General features: G+C 42.0%; 1 long non-coding RNA gene across 1 annotated transcript in view; it reads right to left on the bottom strand.

Moving 5' to 3' along the window:
* LOC134732209 (uncharacterized) overlaps positions 1-8691 on the bottom strand; it is a 32870-nt gene extending 24179 nt beyond the window's left edge. The window contains exon 1 of the long non-coding RNA XR_010115150.1: positions 8588-8691. This is a non-coding gene — a long non-coding RNA (uncharacterized lncRNA). The remainder of the gene's footprint in view (positions 1-8587) is intronic.
* Between the last annotated feature and the right edge of the window lie 9366 nt (positions 8692-18057).

The following is an 18057-nucleotide window of genomic DNA, read 5'->3' as shown; positions in this document are numbered from 1 at the left end:
CCAGACTCCTCACCTGTACAATAGTACTCATGACATCTGTGTTACATGATGGTTATGGACATGGGCGCCATATTGCACAACTCCTGAAATTGAGTAACATGGTCTAGCAGTGAGAATTAAATAACTTACATACCATGCTGGATGCATAGTGGGCATTAAATACACTGTAGATGTTACATGTAAAGTGCCTTGTACTCTGCCTGGCATGCAATAGAGGCTCTATAAATTTCAATCCCATCCCCTTCTCCATTCTATCTCCTCCCTCATCCCAAGATGTCATGTAACTCACTAAAGGTCCTCTATAATTCATTAAGGGCTATATGGCTGGTTCTGTGCTGGATGGTTGTGAGGGGACAGAAAGGGTACTTATGAAAAAGCCATGGTCCCTACTGTCATAGAACTTAAAAACTGGGGATTCTAATAAGACCTATATGTATACATGTGTTTGTACAGATGAGTGTAAGATGGGTACAAAAATATATTAAACTATAAAGATTTGCAGTCTACCTCCTCTGCATTCTACCTCCCATTATTCCAAAAGGAAGTATCTCTTGATCATTTGGTTCATTACCAGGTCTTTATTGTGCTGACAGAGAAGGAAGATAAAAGGATGAGAGAAGCCAAATTGCTGTAAATAAGATAGGATAAAACAAGAGCAGGAAAGGAACAGGGAGGAGACATCATAGAAAGTGAGAAAGAATGAAGAAGAAAGAAGAAAGAAAGAATGAGAAGTAGCTTTCTGGAGGAGTGAGACCTTGGGACTATAATCAGGGAAGCCCCACTGTGAGCCCCTGAGATATGGTTACAATCAACTAGAACTCCCCAACGATTCCTCCCAAAGATTTCTCCAAAGTCTGGGTGCAGTCATTATGTCCAGCCTCTTGCTTTTCTTCACCCATGCTTTCAGATTCACACTCTGTCAACCCAGCTATAAAACCCAGCTCATTCCTCAATTCCCTGCAAAAAACCTGCCAACTCAAAGCTCTTGGGAGAGTGTCGGACTTTCCTTGAGGTGTGGGGTAAGCAGAGAAAAGGAATGACATCAACAAAGCACAAACAACTTCACAACGAATATTAGACACTCCCCCTTGTAAAGGCCCTTTGCCATGGGGAACTTGCTCTTCAGCTCTCAGAAGCCCCATCTCAGCTGATCTCACTGGTTCTTCCTTCTCCTCCCCACAACTCCTCCCCATCACCCCTCTTCTTTTCTCTTCTCCCCACTACTCCCCCACCAGAAGCAGAAAACCAATGATTCTTTTTTCCCTCAGTCTGAGCAACTGAACCATCTCCCTTTGTTCCTCTGAGCCCACCAAAACCCATGTCTTTTGAGTTTTCTTGTACCCTCAATGGACAAATCAAGGTGTGTTTAGTCAAAGCTGTTCCCTCTTTTAAAATAATGAAGTTAGATAATAGACCTTTCACCTCATTTTTCCTATCTGCAACTTAAATAAGTCCAGATTGTTGAGAGAAATAAAGCATTATGGAAATTCAGTGTGCTAGTCAGGGAGGATTTCCTAGACAAGGTTGACTTTAGGCACTTGAAGGAGAGATGGGATTTGGACAGAATTTGAGAGGGAACCCAGTGGTATCACAACATAAATAAAAGTGTGGAGGCTGAATTGGCACAGAACATACAAGGGAGAGTGAAGGTCTTGTTCTAGCTGAAGCCAATGACACACTGGCTAGTAGTAGAGGATAAAAATATGAGAGTTAAGGTAGGATTGTGCATGGAAGACTCTGAGTGTGCCAGCTAGGAACCTGACCAAAACCTGATCTCACCTTTGGGATAAGCCAAACCATTTTTCAGGTTTTCTCTCTTTCCTTCTTTCTTTCTTCAAGAAAACCATATCAATGATTTTTAGCTATATGTAAAAGTTAATTTTATGTGTCAACCTGACTGGGTCATGAGGTGCCCCTATAACCATTATCTAAACATTATTATTTAATATTAAATTTTAACATTATTAGTTAAGTGTTATTTCTATGTGCCTGTGAGAGTGTTTCAGGAAGACATTCATATCTGGATTGGCAGACTGGGTAAACCAGATCTGCCCTCCCCAGTGTGGCTGGGCATCATCCAATCTGTAGAAGGCATGAATAGGACAAAAAGGTCAGGGATGAGCAAATTCTCTCTCTCCTTTAACAGGAACATCTGTGTTCTCCTGATTTCTCTCACCAAGCTCTTTGGCCTTCAGAGTCCAGGACTTATATCAACACACCCTCCTACCCTCTGAGTTCTCAGGCCTTCAAACTTGGATTGAATTACCCCACTAGTTTTCCTGGATCTCCAGCTTGCAAATATCTGAGGGTGGAACTTCTCAGCCTTCATAACCATGTGAACCAATTCCCATAATTAATAAAATCAATCAGATGGAGCCAAGATGGCCAAATAGGAACAGCTCCAGTCTACAGCTCCCAGTGTGAGCAATGCAGAAGACGAATGATTTCTGCATTTCCAACTGAGGTACCAGGTTCATCTCACTGGGGATTGTCAGACAGTGGGTACAGGACAGTGAGTGCAGTGCACCAAGCGTGAGCCAAAGCAGGGCAAGGCATCACCTCACCCAGGAAGCACAAGGGGTCAGGGAATTCCCTTTCCCAGCCAAGGAAAGAAGTGACAGACGGCACCTGGAAAATCGGGTCACTCCCACCCTAACATGCGCTTTTCCAATGGTCTTAGCAAACGGCACACCAGGAGATTGTATCCTGCACCGCGCTCAGAGGGTCCTACGCCCATGGAGCCTCACTCATTGCTAGCACAGCAGTCTGAGATCAAACTGCAAGGTGGCAGCGAGGCTGGGAGAGGGGCGCCCGCCATTGCCGAGGCTTGAGTAGGTAAACAAAGCGGCTGGGAAGCTCAATCTGGGTGGAGCCCACCACAGCTCAAGGAGGCCTGCCTGCCTCTGTAGACTCCACCTCTGGGGGCAGGGCATAGCCAAACAAAAGGCAGCAGAAACCCCTACAGACTTAAATGTCCCTGTCTGACAGCTTTGAAGAGAGTAGTGGTTCTCCCAGCATGCAGCTTGAGATCTGAGAACGGAGAGACTGCCTCCTCAAGTGGGTCCCTGACCCCCAAGTAGCCTAACTGGGAGGCACCCCCCAGTAGGGGCAGACTGACACATCACACGGCCGGGTACTCCTCTGAGACAAAACTTCCAGAGGAACGATCAGGCAACAACATTTGCTGTTCACCAATATCTGCTGTTCTGCAGCCTCCACTGCTGATACGAAGGGTCTGGAGTGGACTTCCAGCAAACTCCAACAGACCTGCAGCTGAGGGTCCTGACTGTTAGAAGGAAAACTAACAAACAGAAAGGACATCCACACCAAAAACCCATCTGTACATCACCATCATCAAAGACCCAAAGTAGATAAAACCACAAAGATGGGGAAAAAACAGAGCAGAAAAACTGAAAATTCTAAAAATCAGAGCACCTATCCTCCTCCAAACGAATGCAGCTCCTCACCAGCAACAGAACAAAGCTGGATGGAGAATGACTTTGACAAGTTGAGAGAAGAAGGCTTCAGACGAACAAACTACTCCGAGCTAAAGAAGGAAGTTCGAACCCATGGCAAAGAAGTTAAAAATCTTGAAAAATGATTAGACGAATGGCTAACTAGAATAACCAATGAAGAGATGTCCTTAAAGGACCTGATGGAGCTGAAAACCAAGGCATGAGAACTACGTGATGAATGAACAAGCCTCAGTAGCCGATTCGATCAACTGGAAGAAAGGGTATCAGTGATGGAAGATCAAATGAATGAAAGGAAGTGAGAAGAGAAGTTTAGAGAAAAAAGAATAAAAAGGCACGAACAAAGCCTACAAGAAATATGGGACTATGTGAAAAGACCAAATCTACGTTCTGATTGGTGTACCTGAAAGTGACGGGGAGAATGGAACCAAGTTGGAAAACACTCTGCAGGATATTATCCAGGAGAACTTCCCCAATCTAGCAAGGCAGGCCAACATTCAGATTCAGGAAATACAGAGAATGCCACAAAGATACTCCTCGAGAAGAGCAACTCCAAGACACATAATTGTCAGTTTCACCAAAGTTGAAATGAAGGAAAAAATGTTAAGGGCGGCCAGAGAGAAAGGTCGGGTTACCCACAAAGGGAAGCCCATCAGACTAACAGCTGATCTCTCAGCAGAAACTCTACAAGCCAGAAGAGAGTGGGGGCCCATATTCAACATTCTTAAAGAAAAGAATTTTCAACCCAGAATTTCATATCCAGCCAAACTAAGCTTCATAAGTGAGGGAGAAATAAAATACTTTACAGACAAGCAAATTCTGAGAGATTTTGTCACCACCAGGCCTGCCCTAAAAGACCTCCTGAAGGAAGCACTAAACATGGAAAGGAACAACCGGTACCAGCCACTGCAAAAACATGCCAAATTGTAAAGACCATCGAGGCTAGGAAGAAACCGCATCAGCTAATGAGCAAAATAACCAGCTAGCATCATAATGACAGGATCAAATTCATACATAACAATATTAATCTTAAATGAAAATGGGCTAAATGCTCCAATGAAAAGACACAGACTGGCAAATTGGATAAAGAGTCAAGACCCATCAGTGTGCTGTATTCAGGAAACCCATCTAAGGTGCAGAGGCACACATAGACTCAAAATAAAGGGATGGAGGAAGATCTACCAAGCAAATAGAAAACAAAAAAAGGCAAGGGTTGCAATCCTAGTATCTGATAAAGGAGACTTTAAACTAACAAAGATCAAAAGAGACAAAGAAGGCCATTACATAATGGTAAAGGGATCAATTCAACAAGAAGAGCTAACTATCCTAAATATATATGCACCCAATACAGTAGCACCCAGATTCATAAAGCAACTCCTTAGAGACCTAGAAAGAGACTTAGACTCCCACACAATAATAATGGGAGATTTTAACACCCCACTGTCAACATTAAAAAGATTGAGACAGAAAGTTAACAAGGATATCCAGGAATTGAACTCAGCTCTGCACCAAGCAGACCTAATAGACATCTACAGAACTCTCCACCCCAAATCAACAGAATATACATTCTTTTCAGCACCACACCACACCTATTCCAAAATTGACCACATAGTTGGAAGTAAAGCTCTCCTCAGCAAATGTAAAAGAACAGAAATTATAACAAACTGTCTCTCAGACCACAGTGCAATCAAACTAGAACTCAGGATTAAGAAACTCACTCAAAACTGCTCAACTACATGGAAACTGAAGAACCTGCTCCTGAATGACTACTGGGTACATAACAAAATGAAGGCAGAAATAAAGATGTTCTTTGAAACCAACGAGAACAAAGACACAACATACCAGAATCTCTGGGACACATTCAAAGCAGTGTGTAGAGGGAAATTGATAGCACTAAATGCCCACAAGAGAAAGCAGGAAAGATCTAAAATTGACACCCTAACATCACAATTAAAATAACTAGAGAAGCAAGAGCAAACACATTCAAAAGCTAGCAGAAGGCAAGAAATAACTAAGATCAGAGCAGAACTGAAGGAGATAGAGACACAAAAAACCCTTCAAAAAATCAATGAATCCAGGAGCTGGTTTTTTGAAAAGATCAACACAATTGATAGACCACTAGCAGGACTAATAAAGAAGAAAAGAGAGAAGAATCAAATAGACGTAATACAGAATGATAAAGGGGATATCACCACCGATCCCACAGAAATACAAACTACCAACAGAGAATTCTATAAACACCTCTACGCAAATAAACTAGAAAATCTAGAAGAAATGGATAAATTCCTCGACACATACACCCTCCCAAGACTAAACCAGGAAGAAGTTGAATCTCTGAATAGACCAATAACAGGCTCTGAAATTGAGGCAATAATTAATAGCTTACCAACCAAAAAGAGTCCAGGACCAGATGGATTCACAGCCGAATTCTACCAGAGGTACAAGGAGGAACTGGTACCATTCCTTCTGAAACTATTGCAATCAACAGAAGAAGAGGGACTCCTCCCTAACTCATTTTATGAGGCCAGCATCAGCCTCATACCAAAGCCTGGCAGAGACACAACAAAAAAAGAGAATTTTAGATCAATATCCCTGATGAACGTTTATGCAAAAATCCTCAATAGAATACTGGCAAACCGAATCCAGCAGCACATCAAAAAGCTTATCCACCATGATCAAGTGGGCTTCACCCCTGGGATGCAAGGCTGGTTCAACATACACAAATCAATAAACATATTCCAGCATATAAACAGAACCAATGACAAAAACCACATGATTATCTCAATAGATGCAGAAAAGGCCTTTGACAAAATTCAACAACCCTTCATGCTAAAAACTCTCAATAAATTAGGTATTGATGGGACGTATCTCAAAATCATAAGAGCTATCTATGACAAACCCACAGCCAATATCATACTGAATGGACAAAAACTGGAAGCATTCCCTTTGAAAACTGGCACAAGACAGGGATGCCCTCTCTCACCGCTCCTATTCAACATAGTGTTGGAAGTTCTGGCCAGGGCAATCAGGCAGGAGAAGGAAATAAAGGGTATTCAATTAGGAAAAGAGAAAGTCAAATTGTCCCTGTTTGCAGATGAAATGACTATATATCTAGAAAATCCCATCATCTCAGCCCAAAATCTCCTTAAGCTGATAAGCAACTTCAGCAAAGTCTCAGGATACAAAATCAATGTGCAAAAATCACAAGCATTCTTATACACCAATAACAGACAAAATCATGAGTGAACTCCCATTCACAATTGCTTCAAAGATAGTAACATACCTAGGAATCCAACTTACAAGGGATGTGAAGGACTTCTTCAAAGAGAACTACAAACCACTGCTCAACAAAATAAAAGAGGATACAAACAAATGGAAGAACATTCCATGCTCATGGGTAGGAAGAATCAATATCGTGAAAATGGCCACACTGCCCAAGGTAATTTATAGATTCAATGCCATCCCCATCAAGCTACCAATTACTTTCTTCACAGAATTGGAAAAAGCTACTTTAAAGTTCATATGGAACCAAAAAAGAGCCCGCATTACCAAGTCAATCCTAAGCCAAAAGAACAAAGCTGGAGGCATCACGCTACCTGACTTCAAACTATACTACAAGGCTACAGTAACCAAAACAGCATGGTACTGGTACCAAAACAGACATACAGACCAATGGAACAGAACAGAGCCCTCAGAAATAATGCCACAAATCTACGACTATCTGATCTTTGACAAACCTGACAAAAACAAGAAATGGGGAAAGGATTCCCTATTAATAAATGGTGCTGGGAAAACTGGCTAGCCATATGTAGAAAGCTGAAACTGGATCCCTTCCTTACATCTTATACAAAAATTAATTCAAGATGGATTAAAGACTTAAATATTAGACCTAAAACGATAAAAACTCTAGAAGAAAACCTAGGCAATACCGTTCAGGACATAGACACGGGCAAGGACTTCATGTCTAAAACACCAAAAGCAATGGCAACGAAAGCCAAAATTGACAAATGGGATCTAATTAAACTAAAGAGCTTCTGCACAGCAAAAGAAACTGCCATCAGAGTGAAGAGGCAACCTACAGAATGGGAGAAAAATTTTGCAATCTACTCATCTGACAAAGGGCTAATATCCACAATCTACGATGAACTCAAACAAATTTACAAGAAAAAAACAAACAACCCCATCAATAAGTGGGCAAAGGATATGAACAGACACTTCTCAAAAGAAAACATTTATGCAGCCAAAAGACACATAAAAAATGCTCATCATCACTGGCCATCAGAGAAATGCAGATCAAAACCACAATGAGATACTATCTCACACCACTTAGGGTGGCGATCATTAAAATGTCAGGAAACAACAGGTGCTGGAGAGGATGTGGAGAAATAGGAACACTTTTACACTGTTGGTGGGACTGTAAACTAGTTCAACCATTGTGGAAGTCAGTGTGGTGATTCCTCAGGGATCTAAAACTAGAAATACCATTTGACCCAGCCATCCCATTACTGGGTATATACCCAAAGGACTATAAATCATGCTGCTATAAAGACACATGCACACATATGTTTATTGCTGCACTATTCACAATAGCAAAGACTTGGAACCAACCAAATGTCCAACAATGATAGACTGGATTAAGAAAATGTGGCACATATACACCATGGAATACTATGCAGCCTTAAAAAGTGATGAGTTCATGTCCTTTGTAGGGACATGGATGAAGCTGGAAACCATCATTCTCAGCAAACTATCACAAGGACAAAAAACCAAACACCACATGTTCTCACTCATAGGTGGGAATTGAACAATGAGAACACATGGACACAGGAAGGGGAACATCACACACCGGCGCCTGTTGTGGGGTGGGGGGAGAGGGGAGAGATAGCATTAGGAGATATACCTAATGTTAAATGACGAGTTAATGGGTGCAGCACACCAACATGGCGCATGTATACATATGTAACAAACCTGCATGTTGTGCACATGTACCCTAAAATTTAAAGTATAAGAAAAAAAAAGAATTACCCATAGTATAATTAGTTTATAAAATTCTTACCAGAATTTTTTCCTCAGTGAAATTAATTTACAAGTTAATTAATTTACAAATGTCTTACCAGAGATGGATTCATGAATTCTTCTAAATACATCCGACACAGTTTGCGATCCCAGTCATCTGTGATGTGGCCTCCATATATGATCTCACCAAAGAGATAATGGAGATCTTCCCATGGGACCTGTGGAGAAAACCACACAAATATTCACTGCTGGGTGCAGAGTCTGCCTCAGCGTAGCCAACCAGTGGCACGTGCCCCTCTAACACAATGCCCTCCAAGCCTCCGTCAATAGGAGGATTTAAAGGTGGTTCAGAAATTGTCTAAGCTTCTGCAGAGAATTTCTTGGGAGAATTATTTTCAGTGTCTTCTAATATAGTCAGTGAAAATTCACTAACATTGAGCTGTTTATGAAGTTTTTTTAAGAGATGAGGTCTGGCTTTGTTGCCTAAGCTGGAGTGCAGTGGCACAATTACAGCTCACTGCAACCTTCAACTCTGGGGCTCCAGCAATCCTCTCGCCTCAGCCTCCCAAGTAACTAGGACTACAGGAACAGGACACTACATCTGGCTAATTTTTTAAAAAGTTTGTAGAGATGGGAGTGTCATTATGGTGTCCAGGTTGGTCTTGAATTCCTGGCCTCAAGCCATCCTTCCTCCTTGGCCTCTCAAAGTACTGGGATTTACAGGCTTGAGCTGCCAGGCCCAGCCTTATGCAGATTTTAAAAGAAACTGAGTCATCCCTAGAACATGTTTGCAGGCAAAGTTTATACATTCAAAATCTCATCTAAAAAATAGTTAAAGGATGTTGGTTCACAAGGCCTTTCAAGTATGACATGTTTTTATTATCTGCTTTATATCAGCTTGTATTATCTGATTCAGGAAAAGAAAGCAACATCCACACAATTTGAATTTGGGGTGTATTTAGAATCCTAGTATTTTCCAAAAGTCCAGGCAAACAAATCCCCTTGCCACAGACGGAGTTGAGGGCTTGTCTTATGGCATGACTGGCCTAATGACTGTTCTAAGGGTTGTAACTAATGACTATACCATGTTTTATTCAAGAAAAAAATAAAATAAAATAAAATCAATCAATAAGTAAATCTATTCTGTTTCTCTGGAGAACACTAGCTAGTACAATATGCAAAAGTAAAGCAAGAACATCTGGAGAAAGTCAGGAATCCAATAGATTAAATACATCTAATTTAGACAAACAAGCTCAATACCTGTTTGGTTATGCTCAGAGCCTCCTAAAGCTATGTCTCTGTGAACACTATTGCCTTTGGGGGTAAAAAAGTTTCTTTTCTGTGAGGATTTCATCTACTACCATAGCTAAACTTTTTTTATTCTTTCAGAGTTGGGTGTATTCCATTTCAAAAGATAGTTTGCAGGAGGATCAGAAATCAAATAGACAGGTGCTTGGAAGGAACTGTTAAAGGTCCCCATTTGTCCCCTTCACAGAGGACGAGACAAGGAAGAGAAGCAGGACTGCTTTTGGTGCATCTCAGCATGGACCTGTTGCTGCTATACCACTGTGCTGTTATTCAAGACTGAAAAACACACATTTTGGGAAATGGATTGCTATATGGACTTATATGTTATGTATTAGTGACCTTGATCTACTGAAGGCTAAAGAGTAAAGTTGTGTGTAGCGACAAGAAGTAGGTCTCCTCTGAAGGGAATGAATATTCGTATTTTTAACTATGCTGGGACGAAGTAGGTGCTGAGATAGGAAATTAAAGCCTTAGCCTGGGATGAGTGAGGCATGACTTACTCCTTCATTTCTCTGAGCCCTATGCTCACTGGGACCTGGACATAGAGACACAGACACACTAGAGGACACTTCTGTTGGAGCAGATGAGATGGACAAGAGTAAGAGAGGGCCCTTCAGGGAGCCCCAGGAAAGGAACCTCTGAGCCCAATTCTGTCTGGTAGTAAGTGTAGGTTTCTCTCGTCCTTGTAGTTCTCTCCCAAAATATCCAGTAGAACCCTGTCAAAAGACTCAGCCCAATCCTTGCCATTACTATAGGAAACAGGACGGTCCTGGATTCTATACAGGAAGGAATGGCAGCAGCTTCAAAAAGAGCTTTCCTGCATCAGCTGAAAGTCAACCAGGGGCAAGCAGCAGCACATGGAAAGAAGACAGCAGCGGTCCTGGAGCCAGCAGAGGCAGGCAGCAATTAGATGGGTGTGTGGAATGGGCAAGGATTCCCACAGGGATGCCCAGACTCACCTGGGGAGGGAAACCTGCAGGAGCTGCAGTCATTGTGGCAGGTATTTCAAAGGAAGGATGACCTCAGACATGGGTGCATTCTGACATTTGGGTTCCTCAGAGAAAAGGAGATGATTGTCATTCATCACCTCAATTTGCAATTTTGAGGTTCATCAAAAAAAGCTTTATTGTTCCCACAGCGTGGATTCACAGTGCGTAATGTAATATAGCATTGAACTTGAAAAACACATTATTCCTAAAAAATACTGCTTGTATTCATTTATTTTACTATTTGAAGGCTCCTCATAAAAAGTGTGTGGCTGCTGGAACATGGAAAGCAATCAATGTATTTTGTTTGAATGGTTTAACAATGGACTGATGAAATGGCTCAGCAGTAGAAATGGGACATAAATTGGTCCAATAAGAGATAATCCTAGAAGTACCGCTGGTGTGATCAAGAAAGAATCATTCATTTGTGAGAACATAAACCTAGAGCTGCCAGTGACCACCTCAGCAGTAAACCCCCACCCATCCTAAAAATGAATTCAATGCCAAGGAAGGCAGAGGCAGAGAAAAAGAGAAGCAACTTCTTGATAAAATCATGTAAGCACCTGGATCCAGCCATGACTGAAGTCAGTAACCCTGAACTTTTTACCATTAGATGTGTATCATTAGGACTTTTAATTATTAGAACACAGGCGTGCTTGTTGACCTAGGAAAAAATGGTGGTGGCTGTGTTGTACTCTTCTCAAACACTTTTCCTTAAAGCAAGAAGAAACATTAGCACAACAATGATTTACTGAAAGTCTGAGGGAAGAACTCAAACCTTGTGGAACAAGTGCAGATTCAACAGGGCCATGGCTCTGTGCCCACATCTGTCTCACTTCCATCACTGTGTTTTTTCAAAAAATGTACAGAACTTCAGGATTTCTCTCTCATGGCCCAGCATGGCATAAGAAGAAAGAGCACTGAACTCACCACCAAAGGATCTAGGTCCTAGGTCCTACTCTGTCATGGATGAGGACCATGGAACCTTTCACGTGTAGGGCCAGCATCTACCACCTACAGTCCATGTGCCAGGTTCTGTGATGACTGGGTTCTTTTTGGGTTGTTTTTTGTTCTGTTTTGTTTCATTTTTGAAATGGATTCTTGCTCTGTCACCAGGCTGGAATGCAGTGGCGGGATCTCGGCTCGCTGCAACCTTCATCTCCCAGGTTCAAACGATTCTCCTGCCTCAGCCTCCTGAGTAGCTGGGACTACAGGTGCACGCCACCATGTCCAGCTAATTTTGTATTTTTAGTAGACACAGGGTTTCACCATGTTGACCAGGATAGTCTCAATCTCTTGACCTCGTGATCTCCCTGCCTTGGCCTCCCAAAGTGCTGGGATTACAGGTGTGAGCCACCGTGCCTGGCCTGACTGGGTGCCTGTAACTCATCTTGCTGAAAGTGACCAAAACTTAGATGAACTAATTTAAGCCAAAGGGACGACAAGGACATTTATGGACTCTGTGAATCTTCAGAAGTTTCCAGAAAGTCCAAGTTGCATGTAGAAAATGACTGGATTTAGTAAGGGAAATGCTTCAGTAATTTCTTAAAAAGTCTAGAGAGCTTTAGAGAATGAAAGTTCTCTAAGCTATGGTCTTAAACATCAAGAGATGAACAACTCTTCATAAAACAGCATGTCTCATCCACACACACTTTCACTCACCTCTCCCTCCTGTACCCTGGGCTCCACTGTCTCTGCAGGCTGGACTGGGAAGGAGGAGTATACAGGCCTGTTTGAGCACAACATAGCCCAGGAGATACAGTCCAACCTCCTTTCGGATAGAAGTTTGAAATACAATGTTGGAGTCAGATTGTCAAGGAAGTTTTTTTTATCTTATTTGAAATGAGGAATCATTAAAGGCAGACAATATTCACTCAACAATATGCATTAAGTGCATAGCATGTACAAGGCCCTGTACTAAAGAAAAAAATAAATAATGTACAGCCCTGATCTCAAGAGACAGGCAGTTGAAAAACAAATCTAGAAGCATCTAGAGCATCACTATCCAACGGAAATATAATGCGAACCACATATGTAACTTTAAATTTTCTAGTAGCCACATTATAAAAAATAAAGAGATAGGTGAATTTCATTGAATAATACATTTTATTTAACCCAATACAGGACATTGAAAATATTATTTTAATGTGTAATTACTATAAGAAAAGTATTAATGAGGTATTTTACATCCCTTTTTTCATAATAAATCTTCAAAACTCAATGTGTATTTGGACTCAATTTGGACTAGTCCCATTTCAGCTGCTCCATACCCCCATTATCATTAGTGGCTATCTGCTGGGCAACATAAACCTCAAAGATGTTAGTGGGAGAATCATTACATGGAGAAGAAGTAAAGTATCTGTCTTTCTGGGCACCCAGTGTCCATTTCAGCTCTTTTTCCTTAAATGGGATCCTGATTTTCCTCTCCTGTGTCATCTATCCCCCACTTAACTCATATGCATTTTGGAGGGAGTCAACACCATTTCAGATCCATAGGTCATTATACAGCTGTAGACATGGTGAGACAGACAATATAACAGTGGTTGCCTCGCCTCCAAGGAGAGGGAGGGAGAATGGAGCAAGTGCCGATAGGTATATGGGTATAGGGTTTCTATTTGGGTTAATGAAAATGATCTGGATTTAGATAGTGGTGATGGATGCCCACCTCTATGAATATTCTGAAAACCACTGAAATGTACACTTTTAAAGGCTGAACTTTATAGTATGTGATTTATATCTTAATCAAACGGTTTCTTAAAAAACTCTTGACCTCAGTTCAAGGTCAGGGTTCAAGGCAGCGTTCCTTAAAAAGGTACTCTAAAATCCATCTTAGTAGGGAAAAAAGTTTATAATAAACCAATGTACATTTGGTTAAAAAAATTCCATGTAAGTTTACAAAGCACTAAAGTTAAAGTATTATAGAAATCCAAAAAATTAGTATATAGGCACTCTGGAAGCTTACACACTAGTTGGGAACACACTGGCAGGAAATAATATAGTTTACTTAGAATTTGCTATGTTTCTACCACATCAAGCCTTTTACTTATATATTATTGCATTTTCATTTAAATCTCACAACATCCTCATTTTTGAAAACTAAAAATTTGAAACTCAGAAAGGTGGGTTGAATTTCCAAAGACCATCTTGCTACTAGATAAAACACCTGGAGTTTGAACCAAGGTCTGCCACACCATGTAACCAAATAAACGGTATCAGGTATCATGAGTCTTGGGTGATTCATTTTATGATTTCTCTTACCTGGTTTTGGCCTGTAGCTTCACTGAGCCTTTCCCTGGGATATCTGGGAGACCATAGCAGAGGCCAGACTGTCCTAGTGGGTTGTGTGGTGATCTTCAGGAAAAATGGCCCAATCCATTCCAGCATACAACGTATCAAACCCTTTCTTCCTGACACATGGGTATACTTGGTCCCTCTTGTATAAATGGCTTATTTCTTCTTCAATATAATTGTGTGCTCTTGTATACCTACAACCTTTGTGTTTCCAGCAGAGGAATTATACCTTCAGATTCCAATCCCATTTCAGATGTGAGTCAAGGGATCCCGGCTGGTGTTCAGTACACTGAACAGTAACCAACATAAATATCCTGGAAGCCAGAATCCTAAGGTTGTCTCCCACTCAGGAGGTTGTGAGGTTTCCGTTGTCAGTGTATGCTTCCCTTTCAAGACAAGGCAAGCTATGTGTGTGCTAAATAGGAATGTTACATGATCCACACCCCCCACCGGTGCTAAAAGGAAAATATGGGTTGAATGTAAGAGGAAAAAAACGGCACCAGAAAGAAAGAAGAGCCAAACTAAATTTGGCATTTCACCTTTCATTTCCCCCCAAATGCTGCGTATCCACAACCCCAACTCAGTGTCAGATGTTTCAAATGTTTTCATTGTTCCTCCCCCTAACCCCGCTCCAAATCCCAGAAAGAAAGGAGGAGGGGGAAGTCAATGCCATACAGATGTGTTTATCCCCTCTTGACTGGATAAAAGGCTTCTTTCAAGTATTGTGCGTATCTTCCAGGCTGAGGCTCTGCGCGCTTCGGAATCCCACATGGCAGTTAGGTCAAGGCTGCTTCTCTGCTGTCCTTTTCATGTCAAACCCAAGCTTTTTGTTCTCCAATGCTAAGGTTGACAGATGTGTTTTCAGGCAGCCATATGCTGAAAACACAAGGCAGACTGAAGCCCCTGGGCTCCTGGACCAAAGCATGGCAATGACACTGGGGAGACAATTCTACAATTTCCCAAGAGACTCCAGAGGCTCCAGGATACCACTGGGGTGGAAATAGGTAAGATAAGGAGGATGCAGGCTGGGACCACACTCAGGAGAGAGGGAAGGCAGTAGGAACTCCAGTAAGACCTCATCTCTTCCTAGATCTGGTCTGTTTGGAGATCCTGGGTCATGATATTAAGTTGTAGCAGAGGCTTGCCACACCTTGTATTACTCATCCGTGTTTCTCATGCACACATGCAAGTAAACACACCTCTCCCTCCCTTTCCTCTTTCTTCCTTCCATTCTTTCTCCATTCTCTTCTTCCTTCTTTTTCCCTCTTTCTTCTTCCCATTTTCCTTTTATTCTTTCCTTCCTTTCCTTCTCCCTTCCTTTCTCCCTCTTTCTCTCCATTTTTCTGCCTTTCTTTCTTTTCCACTTTCTCTCAAATGCTTTTTTCTTTCATCTTTCATTCTTTCCTCTTTTATACTAACTTTCCCATCTTCATCTCTAATCTCTCTCATGTCTCTCTCTTCCCACCTCTCTCTCTCTCTGTCTCTCCCTCTCTCTCTCTGATTTCCTCATCATGTATAGTAGAGATCTGTTGTTTTCACCTGCCCAGTATCTACTCCACCTTCTTTTAGTAACAGCATACTGATTTTCCTTGGGAAACCAATCTCCTCCTTTCTTAATCCATCTGGTTTGGCTGGTCCTGACATCCCTCCATCCTGGTCAGGACATTGAAGTTGGCCAGTCTGTGTCAATGAAATCCAAGTCCAAAACTTTGGTTGTAACTATTAGAAAAAGGAAAAATGAGAAGCACCTGTCCTTCAGAGATCCTGAGAAAATAGGAATAAGTCTGGAGTTGCTGGCAGCCTTTTTGCTGCTTCTATTCTTTCTGTTTTTTTTTTTCTTAAACCAGTTTGAGTTGGTTACTGTCACTTGCAGTTGAAGGCAGCCTGATTATACCATATCTATCTCCTATTTCTTCTCTTTTTTTTCTCCTCTTCTATCTTTCCTTACTATGTCTCCCCTCCGCCTCCCTTTCCCCCACCCCTGCCACTGTCTGTCTCTCCCTGTCTCTCCTCTGTCTTTCCTCTTTTTTTCTCTCTCTCTCCTCTCTTTCTCCTTTTCTCTCTCACACCCACCTCTCTCTCATGTGTTCTTACCAAGTCTCAGAGCCTGAGACACACTGAAGGCTCCACATCCCTCCACTTTATTAATTCTGGGTTCAGGCTCTCTTCCAATAGCTTCGCCCAGAGTTCTGGGGCACTGTTTTAGGGGACTAGGACTGCCTTGGCTGCCTGCTGAAGCTTGAGCTACTCACCCATCTTAGCAGCACATCACCTTACATCCCAGGTTATGTGGAATTTTTACAAGTGTCTGAGTTTTCCCAGAAGCTCTCATTCTTTTCTCTTGGCACAGCTCAATCTCATTTCCCCCTGTTGCCTCAGTGGTGGACAGCATGGTTTCTCTGCCCTCCAAGGATCGACACAGTCTTCCTTAACATAAGGGGCCCAGTCTGACAGAGGCATTGGTGTGGCCTGGGTGCTCTCCCCACTGTATTCCCGCATGCTCTCTCCCTGTGCTCCAGCCAACTTGCCTGGGTCTGGAACTTGCCAGGTGCCATCACTGTGATCAGAATTTTCAAGAAATTTTATTAAGAACCTAAGGGAAATTGAATCTAGACTTGTGATGCAGTTGAACTCAGTGGCATGCACCTGTAGTCACAGCTACTTGGGAGACTGAGGGAGGAGGACTGCTTGAGGCCAGGAGTTCAAGGCCAGCCTGGGCAACATAGTGAAACCCTGTCTCTAAAAAAACAAAAAATGAATAAAAGTAGCTGGGCACAGTAGCACACCTGTAGTCCCAGTACTCAGGAGGTTGAGGTAGGAGGATTGCTTGAGCCCAGGAGTTGGAGAGCAACTTGGCGATATATAACAGGACTTCATCTCAAAAAACATTTTTTTAATTTTTAAAAAAATCTTGCGAATGCTATGGAAAGAGCACAGATTGAGGGGGTAAAGCAGTTGTGTCACCTGTGTGGCAGAGCCTTTTGATAGTCTCCTTAGATGCATTTTCCCTTCATTTCTCTATAACAGAACCTCCAAATCTTGATTGGGCACATAGCCACCAGAATAAATACTACATTCCCTGAGTTCCCTCGCTGTTAACTATGGATGTATATAACAAAGTTCTAACCAATAGAATATAAAAGGATATGACTTGTGTCATCCTTAGGTGTGTAAATCCTTATGTACTTATGATATGGCTTGTGTAACTTTCATGATGTATTCTTAAATGCAATGCTTCTTCCAATTTCTTTTCTTTTTCTCTTTCCTGTGAGCTGGGTTGAAGTTGTGATGGCTGGAGCTAGAGCCACCACCCTGGACCACAAAGTAGAACTCTTGGATTAAGCAGGACAGGGCAAAAAAATGGATAGAGCCTTTGTTCATTGCTGATCATGGGTCCATCATTTCCGCCCTGGGCTACCAATGTTTATATGAAAAAATAAACTTCTACCTTATTTAAACCACTGGTTTTGGCAGGGAAGCAGGGATGTTCTCTCACTCATTTTCCACCAACTCCAAATGGAGGAGATCAGAATCTACGACCACTAAGTCCATTTCTGGTCCAAAACACCAGTGGTTCTAGTTAAAGTCATAGATACATTTACAGGGTGCAGATTTCTGAGTTTAGCTTCAAATTCAGCAGCATAGGTCGGAATAACTGGCACAGCTGAAGGAAGTGTAGGGCTCTGATTCCCTTTCTCCCCCTCACTCTGTGTGTTTAGTGGCCATGGGGCGCTAAGGACAGGCAGAGCGGAGCCAAAACAAAAGTAAAACTGGTATCACTTATGGAGTCCTTGCCTTGTGCTGAACTTCATTTAATCTTCACAACAGCCCAGGAAAGCAAGTGCTATTACTATCTCCTTTCATGGTTGAGGAAACCGAGGCTCATAGAGGAATGTCAGGAATTGCAAGGATCCAACCATGGTGTGTCTGACTTCAGAGCCGGTTGTCTCCCAAAACGACATCTCAACATGGGAAATCCAGAG

The sequence above is a fragment of the Symphalangus syndactylus genome, chromosome 13, assembly GCF_028878055.3.
Source record: "Symphalangus syndactylus isolate Jambi chromosome 13, NHGRI_mSymSyn1-v2.1_pri, whole genome shotgun sequence".
In the NCBI taxonomy this organism is placed as follows: Eukaryota; Metazoa; Chordata; class Mammalia; order Primates; family Hylobatidae; genus Symphalangus; species Symphalangus syndactylus.
The sequence above is the reverse complement of the archived record's forward strand: the minus strand, read 5'-3'. Positions and strand labels throughout refer to the sequence as shown.